Here is a 21,075-nt window from a genome sequence, read left to right as displayed (position 1 = left end):
CGTCTTCAATGGTTTCTAATTTAACTATCAGTCTATCATAGGCAAAATCATCATTTATGGGTACTAAGTTTGGTTTCAGGTGTTCTAGCCTAGAAAGGTGATCAACTACTACATTTTCAGTGCCTTTTTTATCTCTTATATCTAAATCAAACTCTTGTAGTAATAGAATCCATCGGAGTAACCTGGGCTTGGCATCTTTTTTACTTAATAGGTAACGAATGGCAGCATGGTCGGTGTAAACTATAATTTTTGCTCCTACTAGATAAGATCTAAATTTGTCTATACCGAAAACTACAGCGAGTAATTCCTTTTCAGTTGTTGCGTAGTTGAGTTGGGTAGCGTCTAGGGTTCTACTGGCATAATAAATTGCATGTAATTTTTTATCTTTCCTTTGTCCTAGAACGGCTGCAACCGCATAATCACTAGCGTCGCACATTATCTCAAAAGGTTCTGACCAATCAGGGGGTTTCATAATGGGTTCTGATATTAACGCTTGCTTTAAAAGATTAAATGCTTCATTACATTTTTCATCGAAAATAAATTCAGCATCTTTCATTAAAAGACCAGTTAAGGGTTTAGTTATTTTGGAGAAGTCCTTGATAAAACGCAGGTAGAATCCAGCGTGTCCAAGAAAACTACGGACCTCTCTAATAGTTTTGGGTGGTTTTAGGTTTTTTATAACTTCTATCTTAGCTCTATCTACCTCTATACCTTTTTCGGAAACTATATGTCCTAAAACAATTCCTTCGGTTACCATGAAATGACACTTTTCCCAGTTTAGCACGAGGTTCACCTTCACGCATCTCTCCAGGATTTTCTCAAGGTTAGCACGACAATTGTGGAAATCAAATCCGCAAACCGAGAAATCATCCATAAACACTTCCATGATACCATCTAGGTAATTTGAAAAGATTGACATCATGCAGCGTTGGAAAGTAGTTGGGGCATTACAGAGGCTGAATGACATTCGTCTGTAGGCAAAAGTTCCATACAGCAATAGATAAGGCTTGGAACGGAGTTCCAACCTCATCCTCAGCTTCCACATAGGAGAAAGATGACAGATGGCTGACCAACAGCGCTTTCTCACCTCCCACAGTCACCAACTTGCCATTCTTGACAAACTTGAGCTTCTGGTGCAGAGTGGAAGTAACAGCTCCTGCTTCATGAATCCATGGCCTTCCCAACAAACAGTTATAGGCTAGGTGAATATCTATTACCTGGAAAGTAATCTAAAAATCACTTGGACCTATCTTGACTGGAAGGTCCACTTCTCCAATGACTGTCTTGCGCGAGCCATCGAAGGCTTTGACAATTACTCCACTATACCTCATGGGATCTCCTTGATAAGATAACTTTGACAATGTTGATTTTGGAAGCACATTGAATGACGACCCAGTATCAACTAGCACGTTTGACAAAGCATCTTCCTTGCAGTTCATTGAAATATGCAAAGCCATATTGTGATTTCTTCCCTCCTCAGGGAGTTCTTCATCGCAAAAGCTCAAATTGTTGCATGAAGTGATGTTAGCTACAATGTGATCAAAATGAGCCACGGTAACATCTTGCTCCATGTATGCCTATTCTAGAACTCTCTGGAGTACTTCTCTGTGTGCTTCAGAATTCAAAAGCAGAGACAGCACAGAAATCTTAAGGGAGTCTAGAGCAACTGCTTAACCACGTTAAATTCACTCCTCTTGATTAGTCGGAGTACCTCATTATCATCACTATTGGATTTAAAATTGCTGGATTCACCAGACTTATCCCTTGAACAACCAACAGGATCTACACTAGGCACCTCCGCCTTCTTACCAACAATCAATTCTTCTCTATTCTTCGGGATCACCGGTCCAAAAACTCAACCACTTCGGGTCACCTTCGTAACATCTGCAATGCTCACTACTGAAATGGTCGTAGGAAACGGGACCTCTTGACCTTTCTCTATCATCGTAGCATTGTACTGGTACGGTACAGCCTTATCATATGCATACGAGACTAGGCCCGCCAACCGTATTACCAACGGCGAAACTGATTTATTGCTGACATTCTGGTTACTGCTGTTATCATACTGAATCACCAACCGCTCTGGTTGCTTGAAAACTGGAACAATGACATTAACATCGTCATCTACATGACGGGATTGAACAATCTGGATCATGCCTTCATCCATCAGGCGCTGGATGTCCCTTTTCACGACAACACACCCCCTTGGGTTCACGCTACAAATATCACAACCTTCGTGATCATGTTCACAGTCACTCACCAAACAGATATCTTTGTGCATCTGCACCAAAGACCTTCGGATGAACCAGACATCAAAAACTTTAAATTCACCAAGACAGCCGTCCACCATGTTCACTGAAGAATTCCCATGGGCGGGCAAGGGATTAGCTTTCACATTTGGCGCGCGGTCTTCAAAAGACACCATGCCACTCATCATAAGCTTTTGCACCTCGTACTTCAGCGGATAACAGTTCTCAATATCATGCCCAGGTGCACCCTGGTGAAAAGCACAGCGAATTTCAGGTTTAATCCACCAAGGAAGTGGTTCTGGTATCTGCAGTGGATTCCTCGGTTGAATCAAATTCTTGAGGACTAAAGATGGGTATAGTTCTGCGTATGACATAGGAATCGGGTCGAAAGAGACCTTCTTCCTCTCGAAGTTCTGTTGCTGGTGATGAATGTTGGTGGAATTGTTGTTGTTGTAGGTGTTTGTTCTTTGTTGCGGTTGTTGTTGACGTTGATTTTGATACCTCTGTTGTTGTTGTTGTTGTTGAATTGGTGTTGCTGGTTGATTGGAGAATACAGGAATGACGAATGATACTTGATGATTATGGTGTTGACGGGGTGGTAAATTTCTTCTGACTTGAGGCCTCCTCTGCCTCCCATTTTTTATTGTGTTCGTTTCACTGTCCTTCCTCTTACTGAAACTACTCACATACTTCTTGCTAGTCGACGCCTCATCTTTCGACAATCGTCCTTCACGGACCCCCTCTTCAAGTCTCATCCCCATATTTACCATTTCGGTAAAATCACTAGGGGCACTGGAAATCATACGTTCATAGTAAAATGAACTCAGGGTTTTGAGAAAGATCTTCGTCATCTCTTTCTCCTCCAAAGGAGGAGTGATCTGGGCAGCCAACTCCCTCCAACGCTGGGCGTACTCCTTGAATGTCTCATTATCTTTCTGAGACATGGACCTCAGTTCGTCCCTATCTGGTTCCATATCCACGTTGTATTTATACTGTTTCACAAAAGCCTCACCTAGGTCATTGAAAGTGCGGATGATTGCACTATCTAACCCCATATACCATCGGAGTGCAGCACTTGTCAGGCTATCCTGGAAATAGTGAATCAGCAGCTGGTCATTATTTGTCTGGGTTGACATCTTGTGGGCATACATCACAAGATGACTGAGTGGATAAGAATTTCCCTTATACTTCTCAAAGTCAGGCACTTTGAATTTGACTGGGACTTTGACATTGGGCACTAAGCACAGTTCAGCAGCACTCTTCCTAAAAAGATGTTTGCCTCTCAGCGTTTTCAGTTCCTTGCGCAGCTCAAGGAATTGGTCCTTCATCTCATCCATCTTCTCATAGACATCCGGGCCCTCATATGGCTCGGAGTGATAGATGGTGTTTTCTACACGCGGCAAAGCGTGCATAACGGGAGGTGGCACAGACATGACCGGGCTAGATGCCGACATGGAAGCAAAAGTGGGAGCGAAACCCTCTGGCACAAAATTAGGTGGCATTCCCCAAGGGAATCCAGCAGGCAGATTCGGAGCGAAGTGGGCGGTGGCAGCAGGCACAGTAGAGGTAACCACTTCAGAGATGACAGTCCTCGCGGGAGGAGTTGCAAGAGTTGGAGAAGCTTAGCTCTAGGCAGCAAGAACTGACTCCATCATGGCAGTCAGTCGGGCAATCTCCTCTTTAAAGTCTAGGTTCTCTTGCTCAAGGTGTTCCATGATCTTTGGACGATTAGCTCTGGTGTTGTACCGGTGAGTCAGCTTGGCTAAAGCACAGAAGAACACCAATCAGACACCTGGCAAAAACCTGCTTATGCAAATGATGCATGAAATGCAATGCTTGATTATTTTCCAAGGAACTTACTATATCATTTGCAAATATATAAAAAATTGAAATGGAAATTGCAATAATTTGATATGACCAAAAATCTCTTTTTATTTATATAAATTGGAAGGATTACACTGAGTAAAATTTCAAAAACCAAAATAAAAGATACAAGAGAAAAGGAGACTAGTCATCCTAAGGATCCCTAACAACAATGTCAGAAGATATGGATGAAGGCACGTACTTCCTTCGAATGCGACGAATCTCGGTCTCAAAAGAAGCCTTCATCTGAGTCTTCTCGAGGACAAGCTGGTCAACAATCTTCTTCCAAGCAACGGAAGGCTAAGACATGCTAGAAGATGAAACCTCTGGCTCTCTCTATCTCTTCGTCACTCAGTCTTCAAGTAGCTCAATCAGTGCATCTTTGTCTTTAGACTCCAATAGAAACTCTTCATGCTTCTTGCTTAAAGCATGGAAACGCTCTTCCCACGTATCTTTCTCTTGCTTCATCTTGATGAGTGCGTCTTCCAACTCCTCTACATCTTGGTTAGGGAGAGTTAATGGCTCAACCAACACCATAGACATAGGTCTTTCACAAGGATAGGGCATCTTCAACTCCATAGCTCTCTTCTTCACCCAAAGAGTGTAAGCTTCCAAAGATACACAATTGCGTGAACCAAGCTCGGATCTTCCTTTCCTATGCACATTATGCCAAGCATGCACAATCTTCTGCTTCAAATGTTGGGGATCTTTACCCTCTCGATATAAAAGACCTTCTACCAAAGTGTTATTAGGCTTGTATCTCAAGGGGAACCCAAGTTGACGACGAGCCAAAGTAGGGTTGTAGCTAATTCCTCCTTGGGTACCAATGAGAGGCACATTAGAGAATTCACCACAACTATAAATAATCTCCAAAATGCTTAAAGACGGATCATACCAAACTATATCATCATTAGTGAGAGACATAAGTCTCTGAGACCACCTTAGACATTGTTTGTTTTCCACAAAAGCAGGCGTCTGAGGCAAGTGTGAAATAAACCACTTGTACAGAAGAGGAGTACAACAGACAATAGTTCCACCACTTTTAGAATTCCTTAGATGCAAAGAGAAATACATATCACCCAACAAAGTAGGCACAGGATTCCCAATCAAGAAAAGTCTAATGGCGTTAACATCAAAAAAACCGTCAATGTTAGGGAACAAAGCTAATCCATAGATGAGAAACACAAAGATAGCTTCAAAAGCATCCATACTACCAGCTTGAGCAAAAGTGGTAGCTTCCTTGATGAGGAAAATAGATGGCAATCCAAATAACCCTCCTTTCTTCACCCAATGAGCCTTTATCTCAGACTTCTTCAAGTGAAGAGCTTCAGCAATAATACTAGATTGGGGAATCTCCTCCAATCCATTAAAGGGTACTCTACTAGAAACAGGTATCCCCAAAAGATGAGAATACTCCTCCAAGGTAGGCCCAAGCTGAAAATCTGGGAAAGTGAAACAATGGTAGAGAGGATCATAGAACTGCACCAATACGCTCAACAATCCTTCCACTACATCAACAGACAAGATGGACAAAAGCTTCCCATGACGTTGTTTGAAGTCCAAGGGATCTAATATAAAAAATGCTAGCTTCCTTAACTCTTTCAAATCTGGACATCTGAAACTGTACTTCTTAGTGTTCCTTCGTCCATAATCCATGGTCTGAAAATATTTGCAAATGATACCTCATTTCCTTGAAATTTTGTGTGATGAATGTTATGATGCACATGAATGCATGAATGCGTGAATGCAACAATCACAAGTAAGGGATCACACACAAGGCAAACAAAGGTCAAGGGATGAATCAAGTCATTGTCAAGTTCAATCATCCATTTTGGTGGATTATGGTTTACACCTTATCAACAGCCAAGTTCCATTGATATTGACAAGACTTGATTGGATCAACCAAGAATCAAGGGTTTGTTGAAAGTCACAAGCATGGAGTCTGGGTAAGAACCATCCCAAAGGAGTGAACTAAGGATAAAAACCTGTAGATCATGTTCTAAAAAGTTCCCAGAGTCTTAATTCCATCTATCGGATATTACAAGTTAAGATGACTGACTCATCGACCCATAATATTCTCAAGAGAAACTCGTCTGAGTGTAGTATCGCGTAACAACTGTTATCAAGTCTACACCTGAACAGTTTCTGCACTACGTCCTAAATAGGCCAAGATGGGTTAGGTGTTCTAAGGTCCTCAACTTCTCAGACCCAATTAGAAATAGCAATGCCTAACCATAAATACTTGCGTGACATTTCCAAATCCAAAGGAGTCTCCACTGAGCAGATGGATATCAAGCCAACTTGTTAAGGACTACTCCACACAAGTCGAACATGACTATACCATCCTCCTATCTTAATTGCACTCAAGTTCGGGTTAGAACTTATCTCACCACTCAGAGATCACCAAGCACAACAAGCAGATTATATCACACTTACATATATACAAACATCACATTTATACAAATATATCTACACAAAAAGTAGGCTAAACCCACTGGAGACTACTCCCTAGCAGAGTCGCCACTTAATTTTTGTAACGGGAAATTCATGATCATTAAGCTATTGACAAGCTAAAGATCAATTAACAAGAGTCGCCACCGCGCTTTTATTGTTTCCAAGGGAAAAGGGAAAAAGTATGAACAAAACCCAAATAGTAAGAAGTTTTCAAATAAAAACTAATAAAAGTCAGAGATCACAGGTAAGGGGGTTGGTTACACAGAGGGAAGGTGTTAGCACCCAAAGTGTCCTAGGTACTCCTAGGGAGCCCTTTTTGTATGCATATGTATTTTGTACAAAGTGATGTTTACAAACAAATGGAATGGAGGGATGAGAAAAGAATTTATTAATTATATTTTTGTGTTTGACAAGACCTTCGGTCTTGTGCCTACGTACCAACATATAAATGAGGGACCAAAACCTCGTAGTCCGTGCTAGAAATTTTAAAGTGAGTATATTGGTTTTAACAAAAATTAAGCTTGAAAGGGACAAAGGCCTAAAATGGTTTGAATGAGTTAGTTCTTTTTTGCTTTTTTGAAAGTTTAAGTCAAGTATAGTTAAGTTCATATACAAGGTTGATTTAAGAAAATAAGTTTGAAAATGCAATGGCATACGGCCAAAGTTTCTATCTTTTTTGTAAAAATGGTCAAAGTTTAGAACAAAATAGTTCACACAAAGAAATTTTGAAAATGGAGGGAGAGATTTTGAAATTTAAGAAATGGGGAGAAGATGAAGAGACTACCCTATACACAAAAATTTAAAAGTTTAAAGTTGAAAAGATCTGACCAAATGGGAGCAATCCACTAGACAAGTGTATCAATAGAAACCCAGAATTCCCTTGGACTTTTTAATTCAAACAACACACAAATACACAACCATATCAATCTTGAAGACCAAAGGCATCAAATAAAGATGGCCTCATCCAAGCTTATCCACTTCATGATCTTCTTCAAAATAGCCTATGTAGCAGATGAATTCCACAAGTCACAGGTTCAACATAACAACTTCACAATGATCAATGTTGTAGGTGAATCTGGAAAGGTCTTGAATGATGTATCAGATGAATTCAAATTTCCAAGCTCTTGGTTCTTCAATAAATTGGCATTGGCCAAGTCCATTAGCACAGGAATGTTGCCTAAATTCTAAGTCCAATTGGGCAAGATCAAACCAACAGTCCACTCAAATGTCTTTTAGGGTTTTTGTTATTATTATGTACATTAATGGTCAAAGACCAATCAAACAAACAAAGCAACAAAGTATATCACACAATATGGTCCAAGTGGACAAAGTGAAAATTGCATAAACATAAACAATTAGAATGATATGTACAATGACAAATGATAATAGAACAATAAAAGTAAATTTCATTAAAAGTAAAAGCTTGAAAGTAAAAGTTAATGGTTAGTAAGTTAATAGTTAGTTTTGTTTTTCTTTTTGATTTCAAGACATTCTTTGAAGAACACTCAACCCACTTTCCACAAGCATGGATCCTTGAACCAAAACATCTTCCAAAGGAAGGAAAGAAGGCCAAGTTTCCACATTAAACATACCACACACAAAAAATATGCAAAGGTGTGGCCTAATCTCATCCATACTCATGTTAATCTTTCAATCAACTAGCATTAGGACTTTGAGATGTCATTGGCCAATTGAAAATGAATGAATGAAGAAGGGAAATTAGATGAAGAGGGAAAGGGATGAATGAGATCACAAATTGTTCAAAGGAGAACTTTTACCAAATTAATATTATTCATTCATTTTGCGAGATGGAATGTACATTCCATCAATCCCCTAATTCCAATAATATTAACGTGACAAAGTCAAATCAACCTTGATCAAGGCCCAACAACAAATGAGAAACTCAAATAAGTCAATCCAAATGGTCAACACAATTAAAATGGCATTTATTCAATTAAAAATATTAAAATAATGCATTAAATTCAAATATGTTTTGTCCAAATCCTAAAATCATATCAAAACACCAAATAAATGGCCATGTGGTTTATCATAGGTTAAACAAGGTCAAAGGACCTTGGATAAAAAAATTCATAATTTTTGGACACTTAAAAATATTTTTAAACAATTAAAAACAAATGAAAAATCAATTAATTCATGAAAAATCAATTAATTCATGAAAAATATTAATAATGATCCAAAAAATAATTTTAATTCAGAATATGAAAGAGAAAAATATTTGAAATTTTTTGGTGAAAGTCCCATATTTTTTGGATCAATATTAAATTTATTATGAATTATTGAAGAAAATGGAATTAAATGGAAATTCAGAAAATACAAAAATACGTGGACCATCAGATCTCCCATATTAATTGAGGTGGCAGATCTGATGATCCACAGCGCGTATTCCACCAACACCTTAGTCAAGCACGCTGCAAACATGGTAATCAAAAGGAATGGCTGAGATTAAAATATAGGAGTTGGATCACATGGTTTAGACCAAAGACACCTCATCACCGGAGCCAGAGCTCCGGTTGTCTTCTCTAGCGAGCTTCGTCGGACTGGTCATCATGAACCATCACCAAAATTTCAAACAGGGACATGATTTTAAAGAGAACACATCACTGAGCACGAATATCACCTCCATTTCTTCCAATTCCAACTATATTTAGAGATATGTGGAATTGAAAAATGAGGTTCATGATCTGAGTTGCTTCGATTTAGCTTCAAAGCAACTCAAACACCTTGCCTACATTGGTAGGACTTCTGAAATTCTGGCGTAGTCGGAATTCAGATGTTCTACTCCAAGTCATGCCATCTGATCCAACATTGTAACTAATGCAGTAAGATAGTTAACACATTAAAATCCCTGAACTGACTCACTCTTTCACAGATGTCACGACATCTCCTTCTATGTCACCCTAGAGGGAAGGAACCCCTAGTCCTGTGCATCTGGTATACAAACTCAACAGAGATCAATCATAACACTCACTTCTGTTGTTTTCCTACACATGTTATCTGCACGATGTCTTAATATTGATCATCTGTTACATTACTCCAGTGTGCTTGCCTTTTACTTGTATTTCCTGAATTAAAGGTTGAATACATTAATCTAATTACCACTTATTAGATTGCTAACAAATAGGCTATTTGTTAGGTTCATTAATTGCAGGGCAGTAGTTGGTTTCCTGGATTTTAACTCAGCTGTTGGATTCCTAAAGAATAGCCTGAGAAAAATACTGAAACAGAAAAACTAATCATCCTACACTTTAGCACATGCTGTCAGGAATGAATGTCACAACATTCAGTTTGACAGTCAGAATATATACATCATGCTATTCTGTTATGTTCTTGAGAACCAGACGGTGCTAAAGTTGTTGTACTGTAGAAGACCAACCAGTCTCTAATTCAGTATCAGCATACATGAACAACTGTCTAGACATCCAGTTTGACAGTTTCACAATGATCCTTTGGCCAGATCTGTTTTCCACTTGGAAACCAGACTTAAATATATACTGAACTGAAGCATAAAACCAACCTGCCTATTATTCAGTATAAGCTGTCAATGATGAATGTCACGACATTCTGATTGACATACAACCAGAAGGCTATGTATCAGGTCTGTTATTATCTTGGTAGGCAGACTGAAATACACGCTTAGTTATGGCATACAGGATTATAACATATGCAGAAGGAAAACAAACACAGGAAATTGTTAACCCAGTTCAGTTCAACATGACCTACGTCTGGGGGCTACCAAGCCAGGAAGAAGATCCACTATTAGCAGTATTAATTCAGAGTTAAACTCCCCCGTTTACAACTCTTCACTTAATCCCTACCCAATGCAATCTATACCTAGGAACTCCTAGATAGAAACCTCCAGTTTCCATTCCTATCACTACAAATACAATGTAATGTTAACCAACTTGAACTTGCTTCACAGCTTCATTCAAGAACATAATCACTCTTGCCTACAGGCTTTGAGTTACAAATACTCTCAGCTTTTACCACTGAGAAACACATGGTAACCTTCCCACAGATTGGGAGGTTTACCTCACACACACCCCTAAGTTTTCATTCTATGAGGCTTACAAAAACTAGGTTACAATGTGCTATTTATAACCTAATCACCCAACTGGATTTGGGCCTTCAGAAATCGCAGCAAACTTGTGCTTTGCTGTTACAAATACAGCAGAACATTTCTGCTACAAACAAGGTCTTCAATCCTAGAATCTCTCCATATATATCTCCTTATTTTGAGCCTATATATATTCTGATTGAGTCTTTTAAGACCTCCACATGGGAGTTAGGATATTCACCAAATATCCTTACTAATCCCAGAATATATACTGAATTAATTAATTCAGTTTTCTACACATGAGCGATGTCACAGACATGATGTTGTGACATCGTACATGACATGTTGGTCCAGATGTTGAACTTCTTCAACCCAACATATTAAAACAACAGAGATGATTCCATTATTTGTTTTACAAAATTAATGCCAATCCTAAGGTATTAACAACTTCAGACAACACAAGAACCAATGGAATTGAGCAAGAAACAAGGAGAATCGAAGAGATCAAATTTTCTGCAAATTACCTTCAATGGAGGTCTGAGCTTGCTAGATCTTGATCTGAATCGTGCTTTGCTTCACTTCAATTGCTTGCAGAAGAGGAATGGAAAGGCTTAGAATCAATGAACTCCTGGAGAATTGAATTCCAAAACAATGGAGATTCAAGCTCAAATTCAACTGAATTTATCAGGGTTATCCTCTTAATGTGAAGGGTTTTTAATGGAGATTCAAAGTTGGCGCAGTGTGTGTGTTAATTCTGAGCATAAGCAACTGTATTTATAGGGGAATTGGATGATATTTGCACACTCACTTTCACTTTCCAAAATTGGCAAATGATGAAAGCATGGTACATGCGCGCGCATAGGCCCATGAAATGATTGTTTGAAAGTCCAAAATGAAGTTCAGATTCTTTGGAGATGGATTGGATTGCAAGGCAATTGAGCATTGTCATTTTAAGTTTGACCCATGCCACAAGATACCAGCATGTTTAAGCCATGCGCAGCCTATGCATTTCTCATCCAAAATGCATGAATTTTAGCTCTTTAGAAAGGTGAGATCAATAGGAACAATTTTGATGTTGAACACTTTTTCATTTGGAGCTTGGAACTTAGAGATATTTGAGGTGGAAGTTTGGAAAAATTTGACATATCAAAAATTTTCTACATGTCAAGCCATATGTCTCAATATTCCACCTTGCTTAACTTTTTATGGGAGATTCAAATGAGAAATGTGTCTTAATCAAAGTTGTATCTCTCTCAAATACCTTCAAAGGGTCACTAATTTCATGTCATTTGGATTTGAAATGATAGAGTTATGCATTTTTTAAGTTTGGCAAAATCACTTTATCAATGGTATAGGTCAAAATTGACCTATAATGTAGCCTCATATCACATGTTCAAAGAAGTTGAATTTTCACCCACTCCAAACATAAAAGTTGAATTAGACACATTTAATTTGATTTTTCAACTTGGAAATCTTTCATCTCATAAAAATTGAGCAAGTTATGGCCTTGGGAAGTTGACTTTCAAATTAGGGTTTAGACAAAATGACCTATAATGTTTCAACATAGAAAATGATTTTACAAGCAAAACTAGCTCTAGATCTCAACATGAAAGTTGTTAATAATGTCATTTAGAGTAAGTTTTCTCTTGGAATCATTTTCATATGGTGCAAAGTGTAGGCGATAGGGTCTAGGGAGACCCAGTTTCGATCAGATGAATTCATCTGGCCGACCACCATCAACCAACTTGCTCATTTCCAAATCTCTTGACTTTCTTGGCTCATGGTAGATCATATATGCATAAGATTATGAAATTTGAAGTGTACCTTGAGAAATTTTATCAATTGGTGAGATAGCTTGTTGGAGAAGTTACTCAAGATACCCAGTCAAACTAGGGTTTCCAAGGCAAATCACCCTCAAACTCTTGAAGCAAACTTGATCAATATAGCATGTAGAGAACATTGGGACTCATATATGATGCTTATAACCATTCTTGAATCAATTATTGATTGTGATCTTTGTTCATGAGGGTCTCAAACCCTAGATGTGATCAATGAATCAAGGAGATCATGTCCCTTACCTACAAAAGAGTTAGATAGATACAAATGCATATTTTTGGTATTTTGGTTAGTAAAATGATAATATACAAGTATGATAATCACAAAATGCTTTGTGATCTCTCTCAAAACAAACCCAATGATAAGGGGTAAGGAGGATGCCAAGGTATGATCCCAATGTTAATGCTTATGATGAAATTTCATGAGGGATCTTAGGGTCAAAATTGGGGTCTTACACATATTAATTTTAATATTGATCCAAAAAATATGAGAGTTTCACCAAAAAAAATTCAAATAATATTCTCTTTCATATCCTGAATTAAAATTATTTTTTGGATCATAATTAATATTTTTCATGATTTAATTGATTTTGCATTACTTTTAATTGTTTAGAAAAAACTTTTAAGTCTGTAAAAATTCTGAAATTATTTCTCCAAGGTCCTTTGACCTTGTTTGACCTATGATAAATCTCATGGCCATTTATTTGGTGTTTTGATGAGGTTTTAGGAATTTGACAAACCATATTTAATTTAAATGTCTTATTTTAGTATTTTTAATTTGAATAAATGCCAAATAATTTTGTTGACCAATTGTGATGACTTGTTTGTGTTTGACTCTTGTTGTTGGGCCTTGGTCAAGGTTGATTTGACTTTGTCAAGTTAATATCATTGGATTTAGGGGATTGATGAAATGTACATTCCATCTCCCAAAATGAATTAATGATATTAATTTGGTAAAAGTCCTCCTTTGATCAATTTGAGTTTTGATCCATTCCCCTCTCTCTTCATCTCATTCCCCTTCTTTATACATTCATCTCATTTGGCCTATGATATCTCAAAGTCCTAAAGCTAGTTGATTGAAAAATTAACATGAGTATGGATGAGATTAGGCCACCTCTTTTGCATATTCTTTTTATGTGTGGTATGTTTCATGAGCATAGTCCATTATACTATGTCTCCAACATGCATTAACACCAAAATTCTATTGCCCTGCCTCAAATAGTTGTGACTTCTACATAAGTCCAATTACGATTGCTTAACATTGCGCTAAATTAGTGACATAAAAGGCATAACATTCTAGTTAGTGAGATTTTAAGTCTCCCCTCTTTCATGGTATTGTGTGGAAACTTGGCCTTTTTTCCTTCCTTTGGAAGATGTCTTGGCTCAAGGATCCATGCTTGTGATAAGTGGGTTGAGTGTTCTCCAAAGAATGTCTAAAAAAATGAAAAACAAAAGCAAAACAAAACTAACTTCTAACTCATTAACAACTAACTTTTAATTTCAATCCATTTACTTTAATGTCATTTAAATCTTACCTTTATTCATTTGTAATTGTTCATATCATTCTAATTGTTTATGTTAATGCAATTTTCACTTTGTTCACTTGGACCATATTGTGTGATATATCTTGTTTGTATATACTTTGCTTGTTTGTGTGGTCTTTGACCATTAATGTACATAATAACAACAAAAACCCAACTTATTGAGGATCCAAGTGCTTGCAATTTGAAACTTCATCTGATACATCATTCAAGATCCCTCTGAGTTCATCTGCAACATGATCATTGTGAAGCTGTTATTTTGAACTTGTGACTTGTGGAATTCATTTGCTACATGAGCTATTTTTGAAGAAGATCATGGAATGGATGAGGCTTGGATGTGGCTATCTTTATTTGATGCCTTTGCTCTTCAAGATATTATAATTGTGCATTTGTGTGTTGCTTGATTCTAAATGTCCAAGGGAATTCTGGGTTTCTATTGACATTCTTGTTTATTGGATTGCTACCAATTTGGTCAGATCTTTTCAACTCTCAACTTTTAATTTTGTGCATAGGATTAGTCTCTTCATCTTCTCCCCATTTCTTTAATTTCAAAAACCTATCCCTCCCTTTTTCAAAATCTTCTTTGATTGAACTTATTTTGTTCTAAACTTTGACCATTTTGCAAAAAGATAGAAACTTTGGCCTTATGCCATTGCATTTTCAAACTTCTTTTTTTCTTAAATCAAATTTGTAAATAAACTTAACTATACATGACTTAAACTTTCAAAAATCCAAAAAGAACTAACTCTTTCAAACCATTTTTAGGCCTCTGTGCCTTTCAAACATAATTTTTGCTAAAAACAATGCATCCATTTTGAAATTTGTATCATGAACTACGAGGTTTTGATCCCTCATTTTTATGTTGGTACGTAGGCACAAGACCGAAGTACTTGTCAAACATATAAATATAATTAATGAATTATTTTCTCATCCCCCCATTCTATTTTGTTTGTAAACATCATTTTGTACCAAATACATATGCACACAAAAAGGGCTCCCTAGGAGTACCTAGGACACTTTGGGTGCTAACACCTTTCCTTTGTGTAACTAACCCCCTTACCTGTAATCTCTGACATTTTATTAGTTTTGATTTGAAAACTTCTTACTTGTGGGTTTTGTTCGTACTTTTTCCCTTTTTCCTTGGAAACAATAAAAGCGCAGTGGCGACTCTTGTTATTTGATCTCTAGCTTATCCATAGCTTGACGATCATGAATTTACCGCTACAGAAATTAAGTGGCGACTCTGCTGGGGAGTAGTCTCCAGTGGGTTTAGCCTACTTTTTGTGTATATATAAGAGTAGAAACTATTGGCTGAAGTAAATAAGAGTAGAAACAATTGGATAAAAGCTCAACTTTATTTAATGGGATGGTAGTCTGTAAATGACAAGACTCCATAGATTTTTACAAAGTTGAAAATGGTAATTTACATGGAAAAGGGCTACACTAAATACAAATGATCCTTAATCCTTCTACCAATCCTTTGATATCCACTGTGCTCTTGACCGCTGTTGGGATGATGAATCAACGTCAACCCTTGTGCTCAACAAAGTACTTCCAAAATTGGACGATCAGTAGACTGCAGTTACTTGCCATAATTCCTAATTTTTGCATAAGTTGCCCCAAGGTGGGGTACCCAACTTATCGGGAAATTTTTCTGTTTTTATGTCTCTAATTTTTACCTGGATCGCCCTTTCGGGTTTTCAATCCACCGAGACGCTCATTTTTGCCTAAGCCGCCCTTTTGGGTTTTCAACTTAGCGAGTTGTTCTTTTCTTTTTAGGCGAAGTATTTCTTGATTGCATCTGCGTTCACAGGACGAGTGAACTCTTCACCATCCATAGTTGTAAGAATCAAAGCACCGCTTGAAAAGGCTCTCTTAACAACATATGGGCCTTCATAATTAGGAGTCCATTTTCCCCTAGAATCTGGTTTGAAGGATAAAATCTTCTTGAGCACAAGGTCACCTTCCCTGAACACATGAGGTATGACCTTCTAATCAAAATCTTTCTTCATCCTCTGCTGATATAACTGACAATGGCACATGGCAGTCAATCTCTTCTCTTCAATTAAATTCAGTTGGTCAAACCTGGTCTGACACCATTCAGCCTCAGTCAACTTGGTTTCCATGAGCACACGCAATGAAGGAATCTCAACCTCTACGAGAAGTACTGCTTCCATACCATATACAAGAGAAAAAGTGGTTTCCCTTGTTGAAGTGCGGACGGATGTACGATACCCATGCAAAGAAAACAGGAGCATTTCATGCCAATCCTTGTACGTGACAACCATCTTCTGGATATTCTTCTTAATGTTCTTGTTCGCAACTTCAACAGCCCCATTCATCTTAGGTCTGCAGGGAGAAGAATTATGGTGTGCAATCTTGAAGTCTTTGCAAAGAGCTTCCACCATATTGTTATTCAAGTTCAATCCATTATCAGTAATGATCTTACTTGGCACACCATAACGACATATGATTTGATTCTTGATAAACCTCGCAACAACTTTCTTGGTTACATTTGCATACGATGCTGCTTCAACCCATTTGGTGAAGTAGTCAATTGCCACCAAAATGAAACGATGTCCATTCGAAGCTTTGGGCTCAATCATCCCAATCATATCAATTCCCCACATGGAGAAGGGCCATGGGGAAGAAATAACATTCAATAGTGTCGGAGGAACATGAACCTTATCAGCATATATTTGAAACTTATGGCATTTCTTCGCAAACTTGCAACAGCCAGATTCCATTGGCAGCCAATAGTAATCTGCTCGCAACATCTTCTTTGCCATTGCATGTCCATTAGAATGAGTACCAAAGGAACCTTCATGCACTTCAGTCATCAACAAGTCTGCTTCGTTTCTATCCACGCATCTGAGCAAAACCATGTCGAAGTTTCTCTTGTACAGTATATCACCATTCAAGTAGAATTTACCGGCTAATCTTCTCAAAGTCTTCTTATCTTTCAAAGATTCCCCAAGCGAGTAAATTTGACTTTGGAGGAAACATTTGATATCGTGATACCACGGCTTCTCGTCTTTGATTTCCTCAACAGCAAACACATGATTTGGCCTATCAAGACGCATCACAGGCAAATTGGGAACTTCATTCCAATATTTCACTAGGATCATTGATGCCAATGTTGCAAGAGCATCTGCCATCCGGTTCTCATCTCGAGGGATATGATGAAACTCAACCTTTGTAAAGAAAGTTGAAATCCTCCTCGCATAATCTCTATATGGTATTAAACCGGGTTGATTTGTCTCCCATTCACCTTTGTAATTATTCACAACCAAAGTTGAGTCTCCAAAGACATCCAAATACTTGATTCTGAGATTCATGGCCTCTTCAAGCCCCATAATGCAAGCTTCATATTCTGCCATGTTGTTTGTACACTTGAAAGTCAATCTAGCTGTAAATGGTAGATGCGTGCCTTGAGGAGTAATAATCATTTCCCGAATGCCATTTCCATATTGATTAACATCTCCATCAAATACCATGCCCCAACGGGAACCAGGTTCTGGCCCTTCTTCAAGCAATGGTTCATCACAATCTTTCATTTTCAAATACAAAATCTCTTCATCCAGAAAATCATACTGCACTGACTGATAATCTTCAATTGGTTGGTGAGCCAAATGGTCAGCCAAGATACTACCTTTGATTGCTTTCTGAGATCGGTATTCGATATCATACTCTGATAACAACATCTGCCAACGGGCAATCCTCCCAGTTAAATCAGGCTTCTCAAATATATACTTGATTGGATCCATTTTGGATATCAACCAAGTGGTATGATTCAACATATATTGACGCGGACGCTTAGCAGCCCAAGCCAATGCACAACAAGTCTTCTCAAGCATACAATATAAGGTCTCACAGTCGGTGAACTTCTTACTAAGGTAGTATATTGCAAATTCTTTCTTTCCAGTCTCATCTTGCTGACCAAGAACACAACACATACTATCTTCAAGCACAGTCAAATACATGATCAACGGTCTTCCTTCAACAAGTGGAGACAAAATCGGAGGTTCGAGCAAATATTCTTTGATACTGTCAAAAGCTTTCTCGCAGTCTTCGGTCCAATCATAAGACTGATCTTTCTAAAGAAGTTTGAATATAGGCGCACATGTGGCAGTCATGTGGGAAATGAATCTGGAAATATAATTCAAGCGATCGAGAAAAACCTTGACTTGCTTCTCAGTTTCGGGCGCATGCATCTCTAGTATTGCTTTGAACTTGGCAGGATCAACTTCAATACCCTTCTCACTGACAATAAATCCCAACAACTTACCAGAACGAACACCAAAAGTACACTTATTGGGATTCAAGCGGAGTTTATACTTCCTCAAACGTTGTAATAACTTCAATAAATGCTCAACATGTTCCTCTTCATTAATCGATTTAGCAATCATGTCATCGACATAAACCTCAACCTCTTTATGAATCATATCATGAAAAAGAGTGCTCATTGCTCTTTGGTAAGTTCCACCAACATTCTTTAAACCGAAAGGCATCACTCTATAACAGAATGTTCCCCAAGGTGTAATGAATGTGGTCTTCTCCATATCTTCGGGTGCCATCTTGATCTGATTATATCCGGAAAATCCATCCATAAACGAAAATACTTTGAATTTAGCAGTATTGTCTACCAACATATCAATGTGTGGTAGAGGGAAATCATCTTTCAGACTGGCTTTATTCAAATATCTATAATCGACACACATGCGGACTTTTCCATCTTTCTTCGGCACAGGCACAATATTGGCCACCCATTGCGGATACTCAGCGGTTACAAGTAAATCGGCATCAATCTGCTTCTACACTTCCTCTTTGATCTTCACAGCCATATCAAGATGTGTTCTTCTCACCTTCTGCTTGACATGTGGGCATTTTGGCTTTAACGGGAATCTATGCTCCACAATCTCAGAATCCAAACCAGACATGTCTTGATAGGACCAAGCAAACACATTTGAATACTCTCGAAGAAGATCAATCAACCCCTTCTTGACTTCTGGACACAGTCGAGGCCTAATCTTGACTTCCTTTACATCATCCTCGGAACCCAAGTTGACTAACTCAACCTACTCTTCGAATGGCTGAATGGTCTTTTCATCTAGCTCAATAAGACGAGATAATTCATCACTCACTTCTACATCACTTTCCTCATCGGCTTCAAACACAGGGAATTCAAATTTTGGAGAAGGAGAAGGATCATTGTATTCAATGGGGTTAGGAACCAACCTGCATAATGATTTGATATTTTAATTTTAGAGAAGTGAATTTGTGACCAAATATTATGCAGATGGACAATTTTATTGTTTATTTATGTTTTTTGTGATTACTATTTTCAGAATAAAACAAAAAGTAAAAACAAGACATCATAGATGTGGATGAATAGAATTAATTTTATTAATGATCAATTTGGAAATGCCCAAACAATGTTCACTTCTCCCTTAGGCATAGGAGAAGGATTTTAAAAACATATAAAAGCAATTACTTAGATCGATGCAAAATAACAGGAATATCAACAGCAGTCTAATTGTTGCAAGCCTTTCCATGTGTCACAAAATTGGTGCAGTCTTCCTCTTCGTCATCTTCTAGCACAACAACTAAGTGTTGTTCATTGCCATGAATGAACCCTCCGCTACGGAAGCTAAGTTGCATATCTTCAGTCTTTGCAGTTGTTGAACCTTTCTGGAATCCCAACCCAGTTCTACCTTTGTTATCGGAGACCTCTACAATGCGCCCCAACTGATCAACATCGCCTTCTTTCACAATCTTCTTAGCATCTTTCAATGAGGACATAGGTGCCCCAACTCTCTTTTCAACAGCAATAGATAAGGCTTGGAACGGAGTTCCAACCTCATCCTCAACTTCAAAGAGGATGCTTTGTCAAATGTACTTGTTGACACCGGGTCGTCGCTGAATGTGCTTCCGAAGTCAACTCTGTCAAAACTATCATACCAAGGAGCGCCTATGACGTATAGCGGTGTAATTGTCAAAGCTTTTGACGGTTTACGCAAAACATTTATTGGTGAAGTGAACCTTCCAGTTAAGATAGGTCCGAGTGATTTTCAAATTACTTTTCAAGTAATGGACATCCACCCGGCCTACAATTGCTTGTTGGAAAGGCCATGGATCCATGAGGTGGGAGCTGTTACTTCAACTTTGCATCAGAAGCTCAAATTTGTGAAGAATGGGAAGCTTGTGATTGTTGGTGGAGAGAAGGCACTGTTGGTTAGCCACGATATGATCGAATTGATCCACTGTAACATCATGTTCTACAAAAGCTTGTTCTAGAACTCTCTGCAGTGCTTCTCTGTGCGCTTCAGAATTCATGAGAAGAGACAACACTGAGATTTTTAAGGGGGTTTGGAGCAGCTGCTCCACCACATTGAACTCACTTCTCTTGATTAACCGAAGTACCTCATCATCATCGTTGGCCTTCACATCGCTGGATTCACCAGACTTACCCTTTGAAGCACCAACTGGATCTACAACAGGCACTTCTACCTTCTTACTCATAATTTATTCTTCCTTATCTTTTAGGAACACCGACCCAAACACTCGACCACTGTGGGTCACCTTGGTAACATCAGCAATGCTCACCACAGAGCTAGTCGTAGGAAACAGGACCTCTTGACCACCTTCTATCATTGTAGCATTATACTGATACGGCACAGCTTTATCAGATGAATACGGGGCTGGGCCCGCTAACCGTATAACCAACGTCGATACTGATCTATTACTGACATTGTTACTATTGCTGTTGTCGTACTGAATTACCCACCTCTCTGGCTGCTTGAAAATGGGAACTATGACATTCACATCGTCATCTACATGACGGGATTGAACAATTTGAATCATGCCTTCATCCATCAGTCGTTGGATGTCCCTTTTTAAAACTTCACAACCCCTCGGGTTAACACTGCAAACAGCACAATCATCATGGCCATTCTCACAATCACTTACCAAACAAACATCCTTATGCATATGCACCAAGGATCTTCGAATAAAACGCACATTAAAACTTTAAACTCGCCAAGACAACCATCCACCAT

Source organism: Lathyrus oleraceus, chromosome 7 (genome assembly GCF_024323335.1).
Source record: "Lathyrus oleraceus cultivar Zhongwan6 chromosome 7, CAAS_Psat_ZW6_1.0, whole genome shotgun sequence".
NCBI classification, from domain to species: Eukaryota; Viridiplantae; Streptophyta; class Magnoliopsida; order Fabales; family Fabaceae; genus Lathyrus; species Lathyrus oleraceus.
This window is presented reverse-complemented; position numbering follows the sequence as displayed.